This window comes from Paroedura picta, chromosome 10 (genome assembly GCF_049243985.1).
Source record: "Paroedura picta isolate Pp20150507F chromosome 10, Ppicta_v3.0, whole genome shotgun sequence".
Lineage (NCBI taxonomy): Eukaryota > Metazoa > Chordata > Lepidosauria > Squamata > Gekkonidae > Paroedura > Paroedura picta.
The window spans coordinates 22084736-22095038 of record NC_135378.1 but is presented as its reverse complement, the minus strand read 5'-3'; positions in this window follow the sequence as shown (position 1 = coordinate 22095038).

Genomic DNA, 10303 nt, shown 5'->3' with positions numbered 1-10303 from the left:
TAGGGGAAGATTACATGGCAACCAATTCCTCTCAGTTTTGCGTCATTTCCCTTCTTGTGTGAATTAGGCCACATTCACTGAAATGCCCCTCTGCCCTAATACACATGGGGTAGTCACAGTACACAGGTGTCCACCCAGTTCCTTCTTTTCCATTTTTTCAGTGTTGATAAAATGTTATGTGCCCACATGCTTCTTTCATGGTTGCTCCTTAGAAGATTTTTGTACCCTATTGCTTACTACCCAAAGGAGTCTCAAAGCGGTTTACAATCACCTTTTCCAGTCGTCTCTCCACAATAGTCAACCTGTGAGGTATGTGGGGTTGTGAGAGAACTGGGAATGGGCCGCAGTGACTCAACAGGCCTCAGGTGTCTCAAAGCATTTTCCAATCATCTGCCCTTTCTCTACCCATAGCAGACTCCCCATGAGGGAGGTGGGGTAGCGAGCCTCACAGGGAAGATGGCAACCCTAAGAGGAAGACTCTCTGTGCACAGCAGTCTTGACCTTAGTAAGGTTTTTTATACTGTTTTTTTATTTGCCAGGCCAAGGTTATTTGCCAGGCCAATAAGACATTACAGTTACCATGTATCTCCAGACATTTACTTGTTCTCTATTTAGTTTCAGGCTGTAAATATTTATTTAGAACTTCCTGCACTTTCCAAGCTCATAGGACTGATGCTGGTCTGCCTATCTGCGCCCCAGAATACAAACAGTTGCTGGTAAGGGCTGGCCATAACCCATAGGCCAGGAGGGACACTCCTGCACCACTCCCTCCCAACTGCTGGCAAAAATGTCTCCTTTGAAGGCTGGACTCTGAGGCATTGTACGATTTTGAAGTCCCACCTCCAAACCTCCAGGAATATTTCCAACCCAGGGGTAGCCAACCTCCAGGTGGGGCCTGGAGAGCTCCTGGAATTAGAGATCACCTGCAGAGTGATCAAATCTTCAAATCTGCAGAGAGTTGCAAAGAAGAAAGACACATGGCTTGGCTGTGTCTAACCTCCGGGCAGAGCAGTATTTTAAGTGAGAAGGGGCTTTTCTGTGGCCTCCCTGTCAGGCATCTGTTTGACAGAAGGGGAAAGTTCCCCCCCCCCTCAAAAGGAAGGCCCTCATGCTCCCCTGCATTGCTCTCTAAAAGAAAATGCCTCCCTCCCCTCAGTTAGGGCCTGTCAGAGGCTCCTTCGCAGCATGCCTGAAGGGGGGGAAGGGGAGCACTCTGCAGCCTCCAGCCAGCTCTGTCAGGGTTCTGAGGCAATTTGCTGTTAGACATGACAGTTTGGACAGCCTTGGGGCAAAAAGGGCTGGCGCAGCCTCTGTTCTCATCCCCCTTGGCAGCTCTGCTGACCTCCTCTCCCTGCAGTGGTCAGGAGCAGACTGGCAGCCAGACTGGGCTGGGTGAATGGAATTTTGGTCTGTCCTGGTGAGGGGCCAATGGGGAAGGCACTTCGCGCACTTTCCCATTGGCCGCTTGGCCCTTGAGTGGCCTGTGAGTGGCACTTGGAAGGGAGAATCAGGAGCCGCTTTGTGGCTCCTGATTTGCCCCTCTGAGTTTTTATCATGGACAGAGCCCTCCCTAACTCCTCCCCGATAGCCCTTAGGGCTTTATTTAACCGCAGGGGCGGTTAAAGATAGTATAATACTGGCCACAGGCTCACATAGGTATGGGGATACCAGTCTGTATTGACATGTTCCCCTATAGTTCTGGCAGGAGACCTCTAACTCTGCACCCTAATTATTCCGGTGGGTTGCCTGTACCCCATGCACAGCATTTCAGCGGTGTCTGGGTGACTGTGGGAAGGGGGGAATCAAGAGGAAAAAAATGCTCCCATTGGACCTGTAGAAACTCTAGACATGATGCAAGTCATGTTCTCTTCTGTCCTGGGACTCTAACTTCCCTGCCTATCCCTTCCAACTGCAATCCACAGAGTTCTCAAAAATGTGGGACACAAGGACCCTCAATTTTGGATGAAGCCTGAAATAGAAGTGAGAACTGGCAAAAACCCATTCTTTCCTCTTTGGATTCAGTCCAAAATGTGTAATGCTAATTCTTAAACACCCAAACAACTATTGAAAATATACACATATTCAGCTGGGAAAATTGAAGATGAAGAAATGGCAAAGAGGCAAAAATAGAAAAGCATAGATTCAGCTCACACACATGTACAAGCTAAATCAAAATGCAAATCTGAGGACCGGAAAAGCATAGATGAAAAATTCTAAAACATCCTTTTAGGATATATATCCCATAGGAATGCTTAATATGGTAAACATTTTCATAATAAGGAATGAAAGTGGAAGCATATGTTGTATGAATGCTGTATCAATTTGCAAAAAAAAAAAAATCCCAATGTTGCATCAACTTGCAAATAAATGAATAAATCCAGATCACTCATTATCTGAAATCCAGAAAGGATGGCATGAGTTATTTATTTATTATTTATTATTTGGGTTTCTATGACTGCCACTCTCAGCTAACTGGCTCACAGCTGTTTACAGGCATGTAAAATACAGATCCAACCCACAACAATAAAACAACAATATCAACCATATAAAACAATCTCCCCAAAAACCTCTAAAACTCTACAATATTACAATGGCGGTCATAATTAACAATTAACCTCATTTCCCACACAGGGAGCCACTGGGTCAGTCTAGAATCAGGCAGATCTCAAGAAACAGAAATATATCAGAAGGGGTTGATCACATGATGGCTCGGGCACAGTGTAATTCCGGCCCAACCCCTAAGGGGAGGGAACCTGATCTTAGCCCTGGGATCATCTCCGGCAACCCAATCTTACCCCTGGGTAGTTAACCATTGCCATCTAGATCTGGATAACCCAGGCAAACCCAATACCATCAACTCTCAGAACCTAAAGAGGGCTGAAGGGGGGAGTATTTGAATGGGAGATATCCAAGGATTTGGGTGGTGGTTTCTCTGAGGAACACTAGGGGTCCTTATGTGGAGACAGGCAATGGCCAACCACCTCCCTTACCTGGTTACCACGCAGTCCTTGGATCTCCTGGCTACACTCAAAATTCCATAAGACAATTGAATAATAGAAAAGTACTATACTGGTGATCTCTGCCAACAATGGTGACTCTCCTGGGCTGTTCATCTTTGAATTCAGCGAGGCTATTGCCCAAATCAAGATGTTGGGCATTGGGTTGCAAATCTCAAATAGTATCCCCATTGCAGTCGTAGTCCATTGTTATCTTTAGTCCCAGCCCTGCAAACACATTAAAGGACAGAGCATTTCCTGTGTGTAGTCTGAAGTTGGTTAATTTGTATTTGTGACCTTGGCCCCTTAACTAAATCTGAAGGCCCGATTGAAATCTCATGCAAGCACTTAAGAGTTTCCAATAAGCAGGCTTCCTACAGAATTGCGGATGACCTGTGAACCCAATTGGGACTACTGAGTGGCAAATTAATGAGCGTTACATTCCAAGTAGGAAATAGCTACGAAGACGCTATGTAATACAGGAGTCCATGGATACGATAATCTTCAGGTCATGGATACTGAATAGTTATTAGGAACAATGGTGATTAAATACCGGCTCAATTTCATCCTTCCATTAGAATGAAATAAAATTGGTTGTATAACTTCTTAGAACAAAGCTTGGGTAAATGTTTCAGGTGCTCCTGTTGAACATGTTGGAACTACACATTTAAGTTGCTGTCAGTTCCTGAGGTTGACTCTATCCAGCTGTTCTGTCCTACCTGAGCCAAATTGTCCTCCTTGGTACAGTCACTATCTCACAGGGCTTTTATCTGTACAGATTCAAAGAGGTTCAGCAGACTTTTGTTGTCAATGTTTTCTCCTATCTTCTCCAGTGGAAAAACTGGCTGTATCCAGCTTAATGAAGTGGTCAAGAGTGGTGAACTCTAATCTGGAAAAGTGGATTTGGTTCCCCGCTCCCTAAATTATAGCCGGCTTGCCTTGGGCCAGTCACAGTTCTTTCAGCTTCACTACCCCATATGGCAGGGGTAGTCAAACTGCGGCCCTCCAGATGTCCATGGACTACAATTCCCAGGAGCCCCTGCCAGCATTTGCTGGCAGGGGCTCCTGGGAATTGTAGTCCATGGACATCTGGAGAGCCACTGTTTGACTACCCCTGCCATATGGTGTCTGTTGTGGGGAGAGGAAGGGAGGTTGTAAGCCGCTTTGAGATACATGAGGCCTGCTGGGTTACCTTGGGGGTAGTCACAGTTATCTCAGAGCTCTGCCAGCCTCACATTCCTCACAGGGTGACTGTGGTTGGGAGAGGAAGGGTAGGCAATTGTAAGCCAGTTTTAGTCTCCTTTGGGCAGTAAAAAGGGGGGGGGGTACAAAAATTAACAGCTTGTTTTTTCTGTGCTCCCCCCCCTATATAGTAATAAAGCAAGCCAGTAGTTCCCCACTTGTATTGTGTCTATATGTACAGTTTTTAATCTGAATTTAAATCAGATCAATGGAAAATTCTTTGTTATTAATCCAGAGCTATTCGTCCTGAGTGCTGGTTATTATGGCCAAGCAAAAGCCAGGATATCTGATCTTCTTCTGTGCTCAGGTGCTCACACAAACCTGGCACTCTTCTTAAGGAACAAAAAATGGAACCTCACAGGGCGTGCATACGCGATTGAAGCACAGTGGGCAACAAATGCATTCTCTGGTAGTTATTCAAGAAGATCGATACTAAATTAATCCAGGAGCCTCGAAATGGCGTTTAGAGAAATTGTAGTTGATGAGACTGGTATTGCTTTTCTGAATGGTGGAAAGATTTCTTTTTTGCACTGCTGTCCATGAGCTATTAAAAAGTTATACTGGGCTGCTTAATAAACTCAGGAAGGGGAAGCCACGTATCTCCTTACTGACAGAAGATTTTGCTATGCAGAAGTGTACAAATTAGCATGTCTGCTGCTGACTGCCGGTACTTGCAGACTGAAGGATGTTGATTCAGTTGGTTGCAGGTTACAACTCCTTCAGTTGTTTCTGAATTGTTCCTTCTTCATTAAAATAAAAGATTTTAAGTGTTTCCTACGCATTGCTCCACAGGGTTTTTAAAAATAATAGAGCTCCCCCACCTGAAAGTTGGTAATTTAGACCTTTAAGAATTGATAGATTTAATGGAATTGAATTTAGTATATTCTTACCATTCTGGAGTCCTGGAAGATAAACTTATTTTTGGGCATGAGTGATCCTTGTGCAGGGGTGTCTGGTTTCTACCCACTGTTGCCTGCCTTCAGCCGAACCAGTACAAAGTTGGTCAGCGCACACTGTGTCTTAGCTGGGCTGTTCTGTGCACCCCACTGTCAAGCAGCCCCCCCAGCTCCCTTCCATGTTATGCTTGACCAACATCCCAAAATCCACTGTGACGATTTTTCCAGTGGTTCCTGCAATTGTGTTCCCAGGTTCCAAAGAGATGGCCTCATGGCCACAGATGTTTAGGGCCATGAAGGCCATGGTGTTTAGGGCCACGAAGGCCATGGTACCGGGCCGCTAGCAGCCGTGCCTGCCTCCCCCCTCCCCACAGCGAGAAGGAAGTGAAGAGGCAGGCACGGCCGCCAGAATGCCAGTGACACAAACACACATGCGCGCAGTTGCCGTGCATGCACATTAGCGCCACCTGGTGGTGAAAACGCGCATGTGTGTTTGTGCGCAGCTGGCACGCATGTGTGCAGCACCCGGACCGTCGGCTCTCCCCTCAACCCCAGAGGCGGTCCCTGACCTCAGAAATGTTGGGGACCTCTGGTTTAGCCCACTTCTCGAGCCTATCCAGATCATTTTGTATTTTGATTCTGTCTTCTGTTGTGTTTGCTACCCCTCCCAGTTTAGTATTGTCTGCAAATTTAATAAGTACCCCCTCTAATCCCTCATCCAAATCATTTATAAATATGTTGAACAACACAGGCCCCAGGACAGATCATGTCACTGTTCTCCAAAAGGATGCTGAACCATTAACAAGCACCCTTTGGGTATGATCTGTCAGCCAGTTATCGATCCACCTGACAAAATTAGGATCCATACCGCATTTTACCAACTTATCATCAAGAATATCACGTGGAACCTTATCAAAAGCTTTACTGAAATCCAGATAAACTAGCATTCCCCTGATCCAGCAAGGCAGTCACTTTCTCAAAAAAAAGAGAGATAAGGTTAGATGACTTGTTTTGTGAAACCCATGCTGAGTCTTAGAAATCACAGCTCTCTGTTCCGGCTGAGAAGGATGATGTTTGATGATTTGCTCCAAAATGTTGTCAGCTACAGATGTCAAGCTGATAGTTACCCAGATCCTCCTTTGCCTCTTTCTTGAAGATGGGGATAACATTTGCCTGTGGAGAATCAAAGAAAAACAAGTTGTCTGCTGCTGACATTAAGCACCCGAACATGAAAAGTAACACGGATTTTCCGGGGGGGGGGGGGGGTTCTGTTGCCTAAGAATCCTAGATTTGTTTTAGCATTCCAGAAAATCCTGGGAATGACTCCAAACAACAGATTTCCATGTATATTTTTTTGGCATAGGGTTTTCAGAATGCGTAGCCCTGGTGAGTGTTATATTGTACAAAGTGTCATCACGAGCAGGTGAAAAAAATCTGCTCAGAATCCTACACAGATATATTTAATAGGGTTCACTCCCAGAAAAAGTGTTTTTTGGGGATTCTTTTTTAGGACTGATGTGTTAGCGACATCATCCAGTCCGGGGACTTTGTAAACCAAGCGGTGCGAGACTACTTTTCCAATGTACATTTAAAAAAAAAAAAAGATTTGATTCATTTTAATTCCACGAGGCTTTTTCTGGTTTCTGCACATCTAAACATTGCATGAAAATTCATTTTATTTGCTTGAGGAAAATGCTTTCATATTTAGCACACACAAAAAAATAAGTAACTCACCTCCAGGTCTTTTTACAAGCAAAATGATTTATACTTAAAATGTTGGCAAAGCCACTGTCGGAAAGCTGTCACTGTGCTACTTTATTCTTAATGCAATTACACATTTCTATTGTTAATTAGTTCTCTAAGACAGCGCCAGTAAAAAAACAAAACCAACAATGAAACAACAACATGAAGGCATGCAGATGTTTCAGACTTACCTTCACATCTTCTGCATGTACGCCATCAGGCTTAAACAAAGGAAGAGCTGTGTGTGTGTGTGTGTGTGTGTGTGTGTGTGTGTGTGTGTATGGGGGGTGTCTTCTGAAACATCATCCACTGGGTATTGAAGAACACAGCAGAGCTTTGTAAAGACAAGATTTGACTGTGTAAGAAATGCAAGGCTTGTTCAGACTGCGCTGAGCTGAAACTATTATGAAGAAGAGTTGGTTTTTATAGCAGGCTTTTCCCTATCTGAAGGAGTCTCAAGGTGGTTAACTTCTTTTCCCCACAATGGACACTCTGTGATATAGGTAGGGCTCAGAGAGCTCTGACAGAACTGCTTTGTGTGACCAGCTCTAACAGAACTGTGTCTAGCCCAAGGTCAGCCGGATGACTGCATGTGGAGCTGTGGGGAATCAAACCCAGCTTTTCAGGGTTTGAGGTGGCTCTGGACAATTTCCACAGTTCCATAGTTCCTTTTTAGAACATTGTCAGCATTCCCAGCAAAGCTGTCACTTACTATATTGCCAACATTTAGCCTCACTGGCATCCTAACTACCACATTAACCACATAGTTTGACATCTTCTGATTCAATATATGTTTCCTGATTCAAGAAACAAATGCAGGAAGGGGGAGGGGAGCAGTAGCTAGCCTAGAGGGGAAATGGTTCAGAAAGAGGAATAACGAGGAAAGTGGTGGCCAAATTGTGGCTCTCCTGGCAGGGGCTCATGGTAATTGTAGTCCATGGACATCTGGAGAGTCATAATCTGGCCACCATTGAACTAGGAGAAAGGAGTCCAGTGACACCTTTAAGCCCAACAAAGCTTTATTCTAGGTAAAAGCATTTGTGTGCATACACACTTCATCAGATGCAGTGAAACATAATTTCCTCTGTCTCTACCTACATATAGGTAGAGAGAGGGTAGGTGAGGTTTTATTCCCAGGAAGGGCCAGCTAGAGTCAAGATGCATTGTTAACAGGGCAGCTATTGCTGACATTGGATTAAAGCACTTGTCAAGATCTGTGTAAATCAGTAGTAAATCAGCACAAACACAAGAGTTAATGAACACCCACAGGAACGAATTTTGTGTCCAGCGGCAGCTGGGGGCAGCCATAAGGCTGGGAATATAACATGAGTGTATTTACCATGTCAAAATTGTTTCTCTATTCCGTAGCTGAAACTGGAGAAGATTTAGCACTGAAATGATGTAGAACCCACTCTAGGAAGGAAGAGAATGCTCTGTCGAATCAGAATCGACACATCCTTGGCATTTTACAGACAAGGGGCCAGCACTCACTCTTCTGTGGCCGTCTCCCACCCCTGTACTTACCACAGCTCCTTCTTCTTAGCTTCCAATGTTTGGTGAAGTCAAACTAAGGTGGGAATATTCCAACGGCTATAAACCCTACATCGACTAGTTAAATAACTAGTTTAATTTTTAACAGATTCATTTGAAATAAAATTTCATTGCATCAGAGCTTCCAAAAAGGTGTCATCTTCATGCTGGCAGAAATGTGGGTAGAGTTTAATAAGGAAGAAGCATCACCCCTTGTTAAACAGGTAATATTTTCTTTCAATGTTACCTTCATGTGCTGGAACCAAAATCTTGGGGCCCAGTGTATTGGTTGGTTAATGTGCCAAACTAGGATTTGAGGGACCCAGGTTTGAATCTTTACTCTGCTATAGAAGCCCATCGTTTGACTTTGGAATTTTCAGTCTATCCTCCCTCACGGGGTTGTTGTGGGAACAAATGGAGAAGAGAACGAAATAAACTGCTTTGGGTGTCCATTCGAGAAAAGGGCAAAATATAAATATAGTAAAAACATAAATAAATGGACAAAAAAAAAAAAAAAACCTCCTGTTAGCTTTCTGCCTGCCCAGTCTATCTTGGCTTAGCCCCATTTTGACTTGGCTCAACCAATAACAAATGAAACCATTTGTTGGTTAATCAGACAAATCAACCAATTAAAATGCTCACTGAGGCAATGTGGAAAGTTCAAAAAACTTTCATTGGGAGGATATAGAAAGAGAAAGGAAACGGGCGGTTAGGAAAAGCTTGTCATTCTTGTCAGCATGAAGCAGATAGAAATGCTCACCAATGTAAATTTGTCCCTAGATTGAATTATTTCAAATCATCAGAATTACAGTTCAGACAATGAGCTAAAACAGCCATGTAATAAACTGGTGCCTCTGAATTGGCTTCAGATACTCAATTATCTTCACAAACATTGCAAGTGCTCTGTCACAATGAATTATGCTTTCCACTTAGATATGTTATTTGGCTGAAATCGTTACCACCACTTTTTGCATGGGCAAGTACTTCTGAAAAATATTTCTTTTTACACTCTTTGCCAATGTTTTTCTTCCCGTTTCAATTTAAATGGATGAGATCAAAGGCACAGACAGACCCAATTGGGTTCTTCTTTACCCTTCCTTACTTTTAACCTAACAGTGTAATGTTTTTGTCACGTTCTGTCTTCATGGAGTCCTTTCCATGTTCATTTGTTGGCCAGAGAACTTCTATTCCCATCACAGATTAATGGGTAGCACAATGGCCAAATGTTGTTATACAATATTTTTGCCATTGATACTTTGGATAGTGAAAATCAGGGTATTTAAAAAAAAAAAAACACTTCTTCTTCTTCCTATTGTTTGTCCTGACCTGGATAAGCCATAATATCCTGAACTTGTTGGCTCTCAGAAGATAAGCAGGGTTGTCTCACCAAGTCCACCATGGTACTGTGCGTCACTGTGCTAGCCCTACCCCCACCAGTCTCTTGAGGCTGTCCCCACTCTCTGGAGGGTGGGAGTGGCCTCAGAGGCATAGCAAAGGAGGCTCCAGCCCATTGATGCACAGTGCTGTGTCACACTGGGCTGGCCTCACCCCTGCTAGTCACCCAAGGCTGCTCCTGCTCTCTGGAGGGTTGGAACAGCCTTGGAAGACTGGCAGCAGTAGCGATTGTGTCAGAGCAATGAGTGAGCCTTCCTCTTCTGGGCACATTGCAATGCCTCAAAAGAGATGATTCCCACAGAACTTTGCAATTCAAGTAATACAAGACCTCTTACTCTAACACAGAAGCTATCCACATAACAGGTTACTGATTCATTCAGGAACTTTTGGCAAACTTCTGAAGAGAACACAGTTTTCAAGAAGCCCCTGTCAGAACCATTATATTATGGTACACATTCTCATCCATTTTATCATGCTTGGATTCATGGTTGGATTCTCCAC